Source organism: Onychomys torridus, chromosome 20 (genome assembly GCF_903995425.1).
Source record: "Onychomys torridus chromosome 20, mOncTor1.1, whole genome shotgun sequence".
Lineage (NCBI taxonomy): Eukaryota > Metazoa > Chordata > Mammalia > Rodentia > Cricetidae > Onychomys > Onychomys torridus.
The window spans coordinates 11,553,454-11,568,551 of record NC_050462.1 but is presented as its reverse complement, the minus strand read 5'-3'; the positions used below and the strand labels follow the sequence as shown (position 1 = coordinate 11,568,551).

The window sequence follows — 15,098 nt, the reverse complement described above, 5'->3', positions numbered from 1 at the left end:
CATTGGAGAGGCAAAGGCAAGCAGATCTCTGTGAGTTCAAGGCCATCCAGGTCTACAAAGTAAGTTCCAGGACAGCCAAACTTTAAAAGTTTTTAGATTTATTTATTTTTATTTGATGTGTGGGTATGTTTGGCCTGAATGCATGTCTATGCACCATGTGAATAAGTCATATCCCTTTGGAACTAGAGTTGTGAGCCACCATGCAGACACTAGGAATTGAACCTGGATCCTCTAAAAGAACAAAGAACAGTCAGTGTTCTTAACCACTGAGCTAACTCTCTAGACTCCCAAAAATAAAATCTTTTTTTTTTTTTTTTTTTTTTTTTTAATTTTAGCCAGAGGGATAGCCACGGGTGCTGGGAACTGAACTCTTATATTTTTGGTTGTGAGCCTACCCTCTTAACGGCTGAGCTATCCCTCCAGTCCTTTCTTTCATTTATGTGCATTTGTTTTACCTGTATAACGGTGTCAGGTACTGTGGAACTGAGTTACAGATAGCTGTGAGATGCCATGTGGGTGCTGGGAATTGAACGTGGGTCCTCTGAGGGGAAAAAAAAAACGTTGAGCCACCTCTCCAGCCCCCCAAAAATAAGATCTTAAAAAAAAAAAAAAAGCAAGAAAAAAATCCTGCTTTTATTCCTATTCTAAAAGCACAGCTCTGTGATGACATTCAAATTGTTGCTGGTTTAAGAAAAAGGTTGCGGGTTGGGGATTTAGCTCAGTGGTAAAGCGTCTTTAATCCCAGCACTCCAAAGGCAGAGGCAGGTGGCTCTCAGTGAGTTCAAGCCAGCTCTGGGCTACAGAACGAGATCCAGGACAGCCAGGAACAGGCAGAAAAACCTTGTCTCCAAAAACAAAAACAAACAAAACAAAAAAACTAGAATAGTGATTTATTTGACTTTCTTGATTCTAGAGCCCAGAAATTCTTGCCAATTGCTTTCAAAACTGATGTGTTTACTAAAGCTGATGAGGTTTTGCTTTTAGTTTTGTTTGTGACATCATTAATAGGAATCAAACCCAGAGATTTTTTTGCACAGGCAAAAGCCACCAGAGCTACATTCCAGCACCTGCAATTCTCCTAAATACGTGCATCATGGGCACTGTTGGGGTTTTGTTTGTTTTTCAGTAGGTATCCGCACATAAAGTCTGTTGGTGTGTGATTCCTCCACGATTCCAGATATTCTCCTCTCTCTGGGCATCTCCACTACATGAAATGGCCGCGATCTTTGTCGATTTTTTTCTGGTTATACTTCGTTGGGACACCAGAGGGCGCGAGGAGACTCGGCTCTTGTTTTTCTTTAAATCTCAAATCCTGGTGGGGGCGGAGAACAAAAGACCGGGAACGTTGGGCTTTGAGACAAAGGGACAGGGAAAGGACCGCCCGCCCAGTGCTGGATCCGCTTCCCCCGCTCGCCCTAGCCCTGGCTCCTTTGCCAGGCTGAGGACTAGCAATAAACAGTTTAAGCTGCGCAATCATGAAAAAACCACAGTAGAATTAAAAAAAAAAAAAAAAAAATCAACAGAAAGCTAAGGAAGGACATTTGAGCTGTTTGTTTTGCCTAGTATTAGTAACTTCTAAAAAATTACTGGTTTTGATAACGCGCATATAGTAGAAAATTGAGGTTGCCAATTTAACCTGTCGAGGCTGATGCTGGCCGCCTGGTTCTCCCTGCATCCCTCAGCATCCCCACTACTTGTTGCCCCGCTCTTGCCCCGCACCTCATCCCCACCCCTCCCTACACCTCCCCAGCACCCGAGCTTCCTTCTCTTCCCCCAGCTCCTCTTCCCTACATAATTCAACCATTGTTGGCTGCGCGCCCTCTGTGCGCTTGGCTCTCTGGGCTCCTGGTCCCCTCTCCTGCCCTCTCTCCGCTCTTTCTCTTCCTCTCTCTTCCCTCCCACCACCTTCTCTCTCTTCTCGTGGCCCAGTGCAGTCCGGACCCTTCCAGATGCCTCTGGCTATGCTCTCCCTCATATCTAGAGTAGAATGTCCCGTATACCTTGGAGCAGTCGTGACCTCATTTTCTCGTTCTACGTTGTTGTTGTTGTTGTTGTTGTTGTTGTTGTTTTCTCCCCCTGGAGACAGGGTTTCTCTGTGTCGCCCTTGGCTGTCCTGGAACTCACTCTGTAGACCAGGCTGGCCTCCAACTCACAGAGGTCCTCCTGCCTCTGCCTCCCCACTGCTGGGATTAAAGGCATGCGCCACCACCACCAGGTTTCCAGATCATCACATTCTAACAATTTTTTTCTATTTCTTTCCAACTTTTATAAATTTAAGTATTTATAAATGCATAAAGAGTAGGGCGGCGTGCTGTTTCCTGACTAGATTGCCAGCTTCACTTTATGGGTTTTTGCTTTCTTATTTGCTTGTTTGACAGGCTCTCCTCTGTAGCCAGGGTGGCCTGAGATGCTGGGACTAAAGACATGAGCAGCCACACCTGGCTGACGATGGGTAAACTCTTATATCAACACTTTGGGGATAAAGGAGAACGAAATTACAGAAGTGCTCCAGACAGCTTTTTTTTCTTATACCCACAAGCAATCAAACACTATATTTGAGCTGTGCACCCAAAGCAGGAATAAAGCAAGATTGTGAGTCTCCTTGGGGTCTGGAAGAGAGCAGCCCTTGTAAAACAAGGTAACCATTTTCTTTAAAAGATAAATAATAAGCCACCGTTTCTTATTGTGATAGTTTTTAATTGTCAACTTCGACACAAACCTAGAGTCTTCTGGGAAGAGGGAACCCCAAACGAAAGTTGTCTTCATCAGATTGTCCTATGGCCATGACTATAAGAGATTTTGATTGATAACTGATGTGGGTGCGTCCAGCCCACTGTAGGTGGCACCATCCCTAGGCAGGTGGGCCAGGGACTTATTAAGAGATAAGCCTAGCAGGGAGCTAGAAAGAGGTCCAGTAAGCACTACTCATCCTCAAAGTGTGTTAGATCCTGCTGCCGGGTTCCTGCCTTGAGTTCCTGCCCTGATTTCCCTCAGTGAAGATTGATCATTTGGACATGTCGGATAAAAGGACCGTCCTCCCTAAGTGATTTTTGGTCAGAGTGTTTTATCACAGGGACAGAAAAGCAAACCAGGACACCTGTGTGGATTGTTGCAATAGATTTCTTCACTAACAATCTTCTCACTTTTGTTACCTCCCTACAGTGTAGTCTCAACCTAGCCAACTTTTTGCCTCTTTTCTCTTGTCTTGCTTATATTATTTACTTATTCACACAGTTAGTTAGTTAGTTAGTTAGTTAGTTAGTTAGTTAGTTAGTTAGAGGCAGAGGGAGGTGGATCTCTGTGAGTTTGAGGCCAGCCTGGTCTACAAAGCAAGTTCCGGGACTGTTACACAGAAAAACTTTGAAAAACCAAAAACAATGAAACATTTTTATTATTTCCAATTCTGTTGCGGTAGCGCCCACGCTATCACCACCTGTTTACCTTGTCCGATTGAGGGGCTGTGGATCGAAAAAGAGAGACAAAAGACAGCGGGTCATTTGTGCCAGAGGATGCGGAATGCCTTTTATTGAAGAAGGGAGGAAACCTTAAATACAGGCTTACAGCACAATGGAGGAACCCTGGAGGGCAGAAGTTTGCTACTGATCTTCTACATTCTTGCATCTAAGCTGTTTACACCAAATGCAGGATACACAGTGAGTGCTCAGGAGGATGGAGACCAGCAGGGAATCAGCATAGGGAGAACATCTGGTCAAGATCGGCAAGCAGGGCTGCAGTTACCCAACTTGGGAGTTCCAGGGCACTACACAATTCCATTAAATTTCACACACACACATATATAACGTGCTTTGATCACGTCCCCCCTTCCTGTCTTATCTTCTTCCCACCAACCCCCTTCTTTCCAAGAGGTCCCCTTTTTACATCCCCCCAACATTTAACATTTGTTTAGAGGGGGGATTTTTGTTTGTTTGTTTGTTTTAAGATTTATTTATTTATTTATTATGAATACAGTATTCTGCCTGCACGTGTCCCTACAGGACAGAAGAGGGCACCAGGGGCGCCAGGTCTCATTACAGGTGGTTGTGAGCCATCATGTGGTTGCTGGGAATTGAACTCAGGACCTCTGGAAGAGCAGTCAGTGCTCTAAACCTCTGATCCATCTCTCCAGCCCTTGTTTAGAGGTTTTTTTGTTTTTGTTTTTGTTTTTTTTTTTTTGTTGTTGTTGTTGTTTTTTTCCATAAGCATCAGCGGGGATTATTCACTTGGATAAGGGCAACTTTCCAATAGCTATACCACTGAGGAATGTGAATCTCCTTCACAGACCGGTGGGGCTCATCTGTGGGGCCTGATGAGCCCCTCCCCATCCATGATGGAATCCTGATGGCACAGTCGGTACAAACTTTTTCTCCTCCTCCTCCTCCTCCTCCTCCTCCTCCTCCTCCTCCTCCTCTCTTCTTCTTCTTCTTCTTCTCTTCTTCTTCTTCTTCTTCTTCTTCTTCTTCTTCTTCTTCTTTTTGTTTTGTTTTCAAGACAAGGTTTCTCTGTGTAGCTTTAGAGCCTGTCCTGGAACTCTCGAACTCAGAGAGATCCGCCGGCCTCCAGCTTCCAAGTGCTGAGATTAAAGGCGTGCACCATGTTTACCACCACCTGGCTCTCACTGCACTCCTATGCATCCTCTATCTGCCTCCATATTCTCTGAGCTTCAGGAAATATTTGTCTTTTGTTGTTGTTGTTATGTTGTTGTTTTTTTTTAATTATGTGTGTGTGTGGAGAGATATGTTCACTTGAGTGCGGTACCCACAAGGGTCAGAGAGCTTGAGGGATCCTTTGGACCTGGAGTTATAGATGGTTACAAGCAACCTGGTGTGGGTGCTGGGAACCAAACCCTGGTCCTCAGCTACATGCTCTTAACCACTGAGTCATTTTGCCAGCCTGGTATTCACTTCTTAACCAAGCTTACCTCCATGCATTAAACCTGTTTAACTAGCCACTCTCTAATTTTATTCTATTTTTCCAATATCTGCTCTTATTGATGTCTAACATGCTATTATATTGTTTATTATCTGATGTCTAACATGTTATTATATTGCTTACTGCTTGCTTGTAATAAAAGCACCATAAGGATAGGATTTACCCATTGAAATATCCCAATGCATCTACCACAATGTCTGGCACATTGTAAGTTCAGTATATGAATAAGTAACCATACATTGCCTGTCAACTATAATAGCTGATTAGTCAATAATAATATAGGAACAAGCATATCCCATGTGTCATATAAACACAAATGCTAGTTATAAATTTTTCTCTCCATGGCCGGTGTTTACTTTTTTAACGTACAGGCATATGGATCGAAGCAGCAAAGCCCAGGATTTGCTGCCAGAGCGTGCACGATTCCCAGCTTTTCCTCACTTCCTGTGTCACTCTGCCTAAGGTAAGACTCTCTTTCAGCCCTGTTTGCCTCGCGGGCTGATGAGATGAGTGTGTGGATCGTTTTGTGAGATAGGATTACTAGCCAAACAACTGCATAGCTCGACCAAGACTTGAAACTCCAATCATGTCAACTCCCCCTTATGCTCTCTCCCTGCACAGAGCACTGGGGGACTCTGTACTGTGTGCACTGCCAGCCGCCGCGTTTGTAAGCGGCAGTTTCTCCCAATGCTGACAGTGAGGAATTTCCCCTACCCGGTTCAGGTTAATGACCAGCTTTTCCTTTCCATTTTAGGAAGACAGACAGCAGGTGCTGAGCTGCTCGCTCCGGGGTCTGAGCTGACTCAGGGTACTGCTCAGTGTCCCCAGGGTGCAGGAACACCTGTGAACACAGGCACAGCTCGCAGTGAGCGCCTCCTCTCCCTATATGGAGCAGGGCAAACAGGTGATCCAGCTGACCTCGGTGCCCGCTTCCTTGTAGCTCTGCCAACTGAAAGACCTGGGCAAGTCCTTTAGATCCTACCCAGAAAAGGGCATCGCCTACCACAAGGGCCCTGTGGACCTCGCAAGAGTTACTGGAGAGTGAGAAGTGGACACACGCCACAGGATTTTGGAGGGCTTTGGCTTTTTTGAGGAAGTTAGTGTAGTTAGAGGTGAAAAAAAAAAATGAATGGGCCTCACCTCACACACCTCAGAAATTGCCATTTCTGTCTATGTTAAACAAATAACCCTTGCCAGCAGATGTTATTTTTTTAATTACCATGTAATTTATGATCTATAAAAATTCACTAGTTCTTAACAATGCAAGAAAGGGACCCGAAGGTACACGAGTGACCGTTCTAATATTATATCGTTATTGTCTGTCTGGCTTCTACGATAACGTAAGCACCATAAGGTCGGGATTTACCCATTAATGTCTCCCAGTGCATCTAATACAATGTCTGGTACGTTGTAAGTTCCATATAGCTCTGGAATCCTTTGAGTCGCGTCTGTTTACCTATGGCTGTATAAATGCACTTGGTGACCAAGTAAGTTTGTAAGTGAGGCCCTCCTTGTTCCCCTGGAAAAATGGCTTGATCCTGTTTACGAAACGGCTTAGTGTATCCCAAATGCTCCTATCGGTCCTGCTGGTGTTTCACAGCCCTATGTTAATCCATGGCACATCTTTGTTTTTAATTCTCTAAATGCAGTATTCCTTCTCCGTGAACAAACTTATTTCTGTCATTTTTAAGTTGTAGTAGACACCTTAAGACGGGTATAGGGAGTCAGTGGATGAGTAAAATTCAATTTGAAGGTAGCTAATCCTGAGCACGGATCCTTTTGTGTCATGAACGAATCGTTCGAAGACACGGGGCTGCGGAACTGCTCTGACCGTATGATTGATGCACTCGGCCTTCAACTTCCAAGTGAAATACGAATTTGTGAGGATCTCAACTCACAAGCCCTTCATCACGCTTAACTCCAACACAAAAGCCTGGCACCCTTGGAGAGCTTAGAGCTCTGCTAAGGTATTTTCACGTGGTTCGCTAGAGTGAACTTGGAAGTAGTGCACTTTCTTCTGAAGAGACGGCGAGAACCAGCAACATGCCAGATAAACAAGTGCAATTCATTCCGAGGCGTCCAATTTTCCATCCTCAGTCCTCCAGGGAGAAGCTGGGACCTGTAGAAACCTCATCTCTCCTTTAGGAGACACCTGGGAGAGGAGCCGCTCACGGCTCCTCGTTAGTATAGTGGTTAGTATCCCCGCCTGTCACGCGGGAGACCGGGGTTCAATTCCCCGACGGGGAGATTGAGACTTTTTCTTTTTTTTTTTTTTTTTTAACCCTGACATGTCTCCTGTCAAATGTGGGGAAGAATCGTGTGCAAACCCCAAACCGTGTCCTCTCGGGACAACCGTTTTTAAGTTCACCGATCCCCGGTGAAAAGAGACATCGCTCTCTCCTCGACAAAACGCTTAGCGCGGGGGCAGGAAAAGAAAGCGCGGGGACTCGGCTGGGGGAGGGGAGGGAGGGCGGGCAGTGCGCAGGCGCCGTATGGCGCAGGCCCGCGCGTGCGCAGTGGCGTCCCGCCAGATTACAAAGGCAGGTCCCCTAACTGGGCGCGCAGACCGGCCGCGTGGGGGAGGGGAGAGGGCGTCTCCGCCCCTAACGGGCGGGGGCGGGGCGGCCAGAGCGGAAGTGGCCGGGGGGGGGGAAGAGGCGGAAGTGTGGGTTCCTTGCTCTCCCGCCGACCGGGTTAGGCGCGAACCCTAGTCTCCCGCCTCCGCTGGTGACCTCCCGACCTAGACGGAGAGCTAGCTGTCAGGGAGAGCCGGGCGCCGAGAGAACCGGCTCCGCCAGCTCCGGAGTGAGAGGCCGGGGACGGACGGGGTAGGCGGGCGCCCACCGCCATGTTCTCGGAGTCCTAAGAAACCGCGCGAGCCACAGCCCAGCAGGACCTCGTGGCGCAACGGTAGCGCGTCTGACTCCAGATCAGAAGGCTGCGTGTTCGAATCACGTCGGGGTCATGGCTCCTTTTTAGTTTGTTTTTGACTTTTGAATTCATTAGCTCAGTGCGAGCCGTGGTGTGTTCCCGCCATTTTTCGAAAATGCTTTTTTGTGCTTTAAAGCTTCGTTCAGAAGTCACCGTACTACGTTAGTTGCTGAAAAATAAGGCTTACCAAATATCATAGTGCCTCAAGGCCTTGCAAAGGGAGGGGGATTTTTTTTGTTTGTTTGTTTTTTTGTCATTAATGACTTGAGAAATGGTCTTACAGCTCTGCGTTAAGCATTGTTTTTCACAGCAATTACGCAATATTGCAGTACAGACTATTTCTCCAAAAATGGATTTAATGTATTTGCCTTTTGAAAGCAAGTACGATCGCGTACAATTGATGAAATGTTACAGATTATGAGCAGCAGAAAACAGTTATTTTTTAAGCCACCCGGTGCCAGATGTTGGAGTAAGTGCCATGAAAGTAACATAAACTGGAATGGAGACATAAACGGACGCACTAACTCTGCCCTGGGTCATACAGCCCATTACAAGGTGATAGAACCGGTTCTGTCTGCACCAAAAAGGTTAACGTTTGTACAAATGAAATAACATGTTTGGTTCAAGCTAAGATAAAGAAGTACTGTAACCAAAAAGTGCACACGTGGAGGAAAGGTAGATTTAGTCCAACACTAAATTGTCTATCCAAAGTTTTCATGGTCGAGACCTAACTCACTCCTCTGCCATCCTCAGTAACTCAGAATGTGGCTATTTGGAGACAGGGCTTTTAAAGAGTTGATTAAGTGAAAATGAGTCTATTAGATGGAGTGCTAATGCAGACGGACTGACGTCATGCTTCTGGATGTGTGTCAAGGATGTGTGCACATAGAAAGTTCGTCCCTCAAAAGAAGGCAACTTTGCCTCCTTCTACAGGGAAAGGACTGGAGAGGTGAATGAGAGGCAGACTATACAGGAGCTTGTGGCCTTCTGATTTATTCTTAGGGAAATGCAGAGCTGTTACAGTTGTTCATAATTTTGTCATTCACAACTTTAACAAGATCACTGAGAACACAGAACATGGCCTAGCCTTTTATTTGGACTGCACGCTGGGATAATAGGGGCAGATAAGACTGACCGTGCTGTTCACGTACAAGCTAAGGGTGTCAAGTAAGTCCAAATACATCAAAATGCATCTAAACTGGAAAGTGGTGGCCTTCCGTTTGCTGCAATAAATCACTCTGACCAAAGCAATTGGGGGAAGGAAGGGGTTTATTTCAACTTAGAAGTCACAGTCCATCACTGAGAAAAACCAGATCAGGGACTCAAGGAGGAACTTGAAGCAAACCACAGAGAAACGCTGCTTTCTGGAACCCTCAGGCTCAGGCTTGGCTTTCTTACCCAGCCCAGGACCACCTGCTCACAAAATGAGACTGCCTACAGTTGTCCTGGGCTGGCCTACATCAATTAACCAGGCAGTTCCCCTCAGACATATCCACAGGCTAATCTTAATCTAATCTGGACATCCCTCAGTGGGTGAGACTTCTCAACTGATTCTAGGCTGTGTGAAATTGACAGAGCTACTTAGGGCAAGTATATGTACCTGAATATATTTCATTTGTATGTATGTTTGTTTGTTTGAGAGAGGAGCTCACTGTGTAGCTCTGGCTGTTCTGGAACTCAACATGTAGACCAGGCTGGCCTCACAAAGAGATCTGCCTACCCTTGCCTCCGGAATCCCGGGATTGAAGGCCTGCACCACCACCACCTGGCCAATTACTATTTTTTTCTTTTAAAACTACCATTTCACAGGTCCTAGCTTTTCCTCTAAGCTGGATCTGTGTAGTTTCTTAGAATGGTTAATTGGGTGGCTTAATATAATTTAGAAGCAATCTAACACTGCATTTTAACTAGCCTATATTCATTATATAGGGATGGCTTGTCGAGAGAAACTCAGGAATACACACATCCATATTTGACTCTTCAGTTATATTTATCTTAAAGATTTATTTATGTATAGTGTGTGTGTGTGTGTGTGTGTGTGTGTGTGTGTGTGTGTGTGTTTGAGGGAGGTACTCTCAGAAGCTTTAGAGGGCTTCAAGATTCCTGGCAGTGGAGTTACAGATTGTGAGCTGCCTGACATGGCTGTTGGAAACAGTTCAGGACCTCTGGAAGGAAATGAAGCACTCTTAACCACTGAGCTGTCTGTCCAGCCCCTAGCTTCTCAAACTCTTGACATGTAATCACTCTATGACTTTGTGCTTGTTCGTTAAAAAATGATCTGGTATTGTTTATCCTGAAAAGGGATATATCTGCTAGTACAGTATGATCTGGTTATGTATTCACCTGATTAATAACCCCTTTCCTCTGAGATTATTTTCAGTCAGTTACCTAAAACGGATAGTATCTGGATGAGCTGATTAAATGGAACTTTTAAATGTGCAACATTGCAGACAGACTTTGAATTCAGATTGGCCAAGTGATCCCTAAATTTCTCAGGGTTTATTTGTTTGTTTTTTTGTTTTTAGATAGGGATTGGGGTAGGTTTTGTTTGTTTGTTTTTCTCTTGACATAGGATCTCAGTATGTAGCTCACACTGGCCTCCAACTTGTCACCTGCCCTCCTCAGCCTCCTGTTGCTAGGACAAGGTAGGACTCAGTTCTCACACTAATTTAGTGTTTCTTAATCGCATGGGTTTGTTTGTTTTTGTGGGGGAGGGAAGCTGGTGCTGTCTAGCTTGTGGAAGTGAGAAAACAGCCTGTGGGACTCACTTCTCTCCTCTTACCTCATTTGAGTTCCAGGAATCAGGCTTGGCAGCAGGTACCTTTACCTGTGAAGCTATGCATGTTCACTGTAGAAAGCTTGGAAAATATAGAAGAAGAGGAAGGAGAAGAAGAAGAAGACGGAAGAAGGAGGAGAAAGAGGAAGAGGAGGAGAATTATTCACCTGTGCCTCACTGCCTACCAGAACCACTTTGTTAGGGAGAGGCACATGAGCTAAGGCCTGCCCATGGGAGGGAGAGGACAACGTATCGTTCCCTTCCATCTCGAGAGTTCTGGGGACCAAACTCAGGTCATGGGGAACGGCAGCAAGCACCCTTACCTGCTGAGCCATCTTGTTCTCCCTTTCCTACAGTGGAAGTACTACGAACGTTAAGGTCAGTACTAATTTAGTATTTGTTATCATCTTGATATGAAAAGTCCCCAACGGCCCATATGTGGGAAGGTTGGTCCACAGCTGCAGGCTCCATTGAAAGCACTAACTTCATTGGTGGGGTTAGGCCATAGATCAGTTTATACTGAATGGGCTAACAGTGGGACCTGGTAGGTGGATATATATTAGACTTGTTTTTATTTATTTTATATGTATCAGTGTTTTGCTTGCATGTAGGTCTGTGAATTACACTTGTGCCTGGTGCCCTGAGAGATTAGAAGAGAGTGTTAGAGCCCGGCGGTGGTGGCACACGCCTTTAATCCCAGCACTCGGGAGGCAGAGCCAGGCCGATCTCTGTGAGTTTGAGGCCAGCCTGGGTTACAGAGTGAGTTCCAGGACAGGCGCAAAGCTACACAGAGAAACCCTGTCTCAAAACCACAACCTCCCCCCCCCCAAAAAAAAAGAGTGTTGGATCCCCAGGAACTGGAGTTAAGGATGGATGTAAGCTGCCATGTGGGTGGTACTGGGAATTGAGCCCAAGTCCTCTGGGGGAAAAAAATGCTCTCAACCACTGAGCTTTCTCCAGCCCCCTGAAGAGTATATCTTGTTTCTCCTGCTTCCCGTCTCTCTCTGCTTCTCAGTTGCCATGAGGCACGAGGTGAGAGTTTTCCTCCACCATGCCCTTCTGTAGTAATGTTTATGCCTTGTCACAGCCCTAAAAGATGTCAAAGCTAATGACGGCTGAAAGCTTGGAAACTGTGAGCCAACAGGATCCTGTAGGCTGATCGGCTCAGATACAATGTCAGTTCGACAACAAACGACTAACAGTATTTCTTTTGCTTTTTTCAACTTTTAAAAATGTTCTCTCTGTGGATTTGTAGTACCTGCAGGGCTCAGAAGAGGACACTGGGTCCCTGTGAACTAGAGTTATAGGCAGTTGTAAGCTGATGTAGATGCTGGGAACTGGACTCCAGTCCTCTGATTACGTAAGTGTCCTTATCTGCTAAGTCGCCCCTCCAGTCCCTGCAGTTTTTAATTTATTGATGATGATGATGATGATGATGATGATGATGATGTAGTGTTTGCACATGCCTGATGTCGGGGGCACAGAGAGGTCAGAGAACAGTCCAGTCTCTCCCTCCATCCACCTCTATGTTGGTTCTGTGTGTGGAAACGGAGCCATCTCTCCAGGACTATTTGATTCTCTTGATATCAGCTACGCAGCTTCAGCTGGCCTTCAATGCACAATCAGCCTTCCAAGCGTAAGAATTACAGACATGTGCCACCATTCCCTGGCCCCACCCCTTTTCCTCCTTGAGACAAAGTCTCATTGCGTAGCTGTGGCTGGAACTCGATATGTAGACCAGGCTGGATCCGAACTCACAGATCCACCTACGTCTGCTTCTCAACTGCTGAGATTAAAGGCAAGAAGCACCAAACCTGGCACACTCAAATAAATGCCAACAATACGTTTTTATGGCCATGCAGTATTTCCTCAATTGTGTGTGTGTGTGTGTGTGTGTGTGTGTGTGTGTGTGTGTGTGTGTGTATTACGAGGTGTTTGTTATGGTTCCAGTGTCCCCCAAAGGCTAGTTTTGAGTACTTGGTCACCAGCTTGTGGTGACGCCAAGGCTGTGACGTCTGCAGGAAATGGTACACAGTGGCAGGAGTAAGTCATTAGGAGTGAATATTGTGATATCCTGAAGTTCACAACCAATCCCATGTAAAACAGTTTTTAAAAAAGTTGAGTGCACAATAGCATGAAAAAGGGATGAAGTTGTCCAAGTGACTGAAAAAAAAAATAAAGCTTTGGGTATGAGAATGTGGTTAAGTTGTATGTACAGAATGTCAATTCAACCCCCAACAGCAACAAAAACATTAAACAAGCACAAAAAGCTTTATGACAAAATAATTGCACCAAATCTTGTTTTAAACCTTTCCATTAACTCCCAAATATTTTCCCATTGATTCTCAAGGTTTTAGGCATCACTTGTATTTTAAGGATTTTTCTTAGTTTAGTACCCATTTCAATATAAAATACTTTTTTTTCTATTTTAGGTAATAAGATAATAAATCTTCTGTTGTTAAATCAAGGTCTCTCTCACTATGTAGCTCAGGCTGACATCAAATTCGCTGTGCTCCTGCCACAGCCCCTCAATGCTGGTGACCCTACTCAGCTGTGTGGGAAGTTATAATTAGGAAAGAGAGAATATGACAAATTAGGTGAGCAAACAGCCTAGTGGTTCACGGTTGATATCCTGAAATAGAGATGGAGGAGGAGAGCAATTATTGATGAAGGTTGGGTCCACCACCGCCGTGGAGGAGGCCGAACACAGGGGCAAGCTGGTGGTAACCCACCTGCTGACGTCACACAGACTAAGGTGGAGCTCTAAGGGAAACTTGGGGCTCGGCTGCTGAGCTGGGTGGAGGATCCCTGAGCCCTGAGATTCACTGCCATCCCGAGCAACACAGGGCAAGGTGGCCAGAAAGAAAGGTTAACTTCAGCAAACATCCAGCAAGTTGGTAAAGGAAGCCATGAAGTTATCGAAGGCTATCAGATGAACAAAGGATTGTTGGAGTAAAGTTTGGAAATGGTAATTAGGAACAGACTTTCTAGCCTAACTTCCTTACCTTAACTTGTACAGAATATGAGAAAAAAAATTTCTCTACTTTGGAATTCTACAGCAGAGTTAAAAACATTAATCCCAGCACTCGGGAGACAGAGGCAGGCAGATCTCTGAGAGTTCCAGGCCAGCCTGAGCTACAGAGTGAGATCCAGGACAGGCACAAAAACTGCACAGTGAAACCCTATGTTGAAAGCCCTACCTACAAAAAACTTCTATCACTAAAATTAGTTCTGAAGGTATACCCATGGGCATCTCCAAATATTTGTTTGATAGAAAAGCAACATTTCTGAGAGTTGATGAGAACAATCATGTCTCCTGAGAAATTTATTTTCTGCAAGCACACACACACACACACACACACACACACACACACTCCCCAGACGATGGTGTCCCAACGATTAAGAAGGTGGGCAAACAGACTCAAAGTGAAGTTTTTGCTTAGGGAACATCAGGCATCTACAGTGTAGCTCTTTAGGAGTCACAGATTGAGTGCTGGGCATGGTGCTGTGATTAAAACCTCAGTGGTTGGAGCATGGGCTCACTGGTTAAGGGCAGTGTGCTTTTCTTCCCTAAATTCAGTTCCCAGAACCCACACCAGGCAGTTCACAATTGCGGGTAACTCCAGGTTCAGGAGATTCAAACCTCTCTGTCCTCAGGAATCTGCACATGCCACACAAGACAAGAAAAGACACCATTAAAAATAATAAAAAAAAAAAATTAAAAAATTTTAAAAAAAAAGCATTCAGGAGGCAGAGGCAAGTGGATCTCTGTGAGTTCAAGGCCAACCTGGTCTACAAAACAATTTCCAGGACAGCTGGGGCTGTTACACAGAGAACCCTGTCTCAAAAACAAAAAATTAATAATTATAAGAAGAAATTGCCTTTAGGACAATAATCTATCATTAAAGTGATGTTCTGCAAGGCAGGGGAGGCACACATCTTTGATCCCAGCACTAGGGAGGCAGAGGCAGGCAGATCTCAGATCTTGGAGGCCAGCCTAGTCTACAGAGCAAGTTCCAGGATAACCAGGGCTTCACAGAGAAACCGTCTCGAAAAAAACCAAATCATGTTTCTTCAAATTTATAGGTCCATTTTTAGTGAAGGCTTTGCTTTTCAATATTTTTCCAATTTAACCATGTAGAAATAGGCAAACATTTAAAAAAATATCTTCTGTTCATATTTTTAATTTTGTTCATGTTTAAAATTTAAGACTTTTTGTAGAGCACAACCTAGAGCTTGGACACTGAGGAAACGATTAAGATACTCTGAATCTGAGGTCAGCTACTTCCTCTCCTGAGAAGTACCCTGAAACAGTTCCTCTGTGTGTGTATACATCTACATGCATACATTTATATCGTTCAAAACCGTATATACATTGTTTTTATTAGCATTTACTACTGGTTTTGTTGCGACTTTTTACATATTTAATGAACATTAGCATTTACTGCTAGTTTTGTTGCGA

The 15,098-nt window shown here is 45.0% G+C and overlaps 2 non-coding genes across 2 annotated transcripts; both read left to right on the top strand.

Annotated features, from left to right (window-relative positions):
- Positions 1–7,104: 7,104 nt before the first annotated feature.
- Positions 7,105–7,176, top strand: Trnad-guc. Its single transcript has one exon. It is a non-coding gene; the product is annotated as a tRNA-Asp (tRNA).
- Positions 7,177–7,822: 646 nt separating this feature from the next.
- Positions 7,823–7,894, top strand: Trnaw-cca. Its single transcript has one exon. It is a non-coding gene; the product is annotated as a tRNA-Trp (tRNA).
- Positions 7,895–15,098: the final 7,204 nt, after the last annotated feature.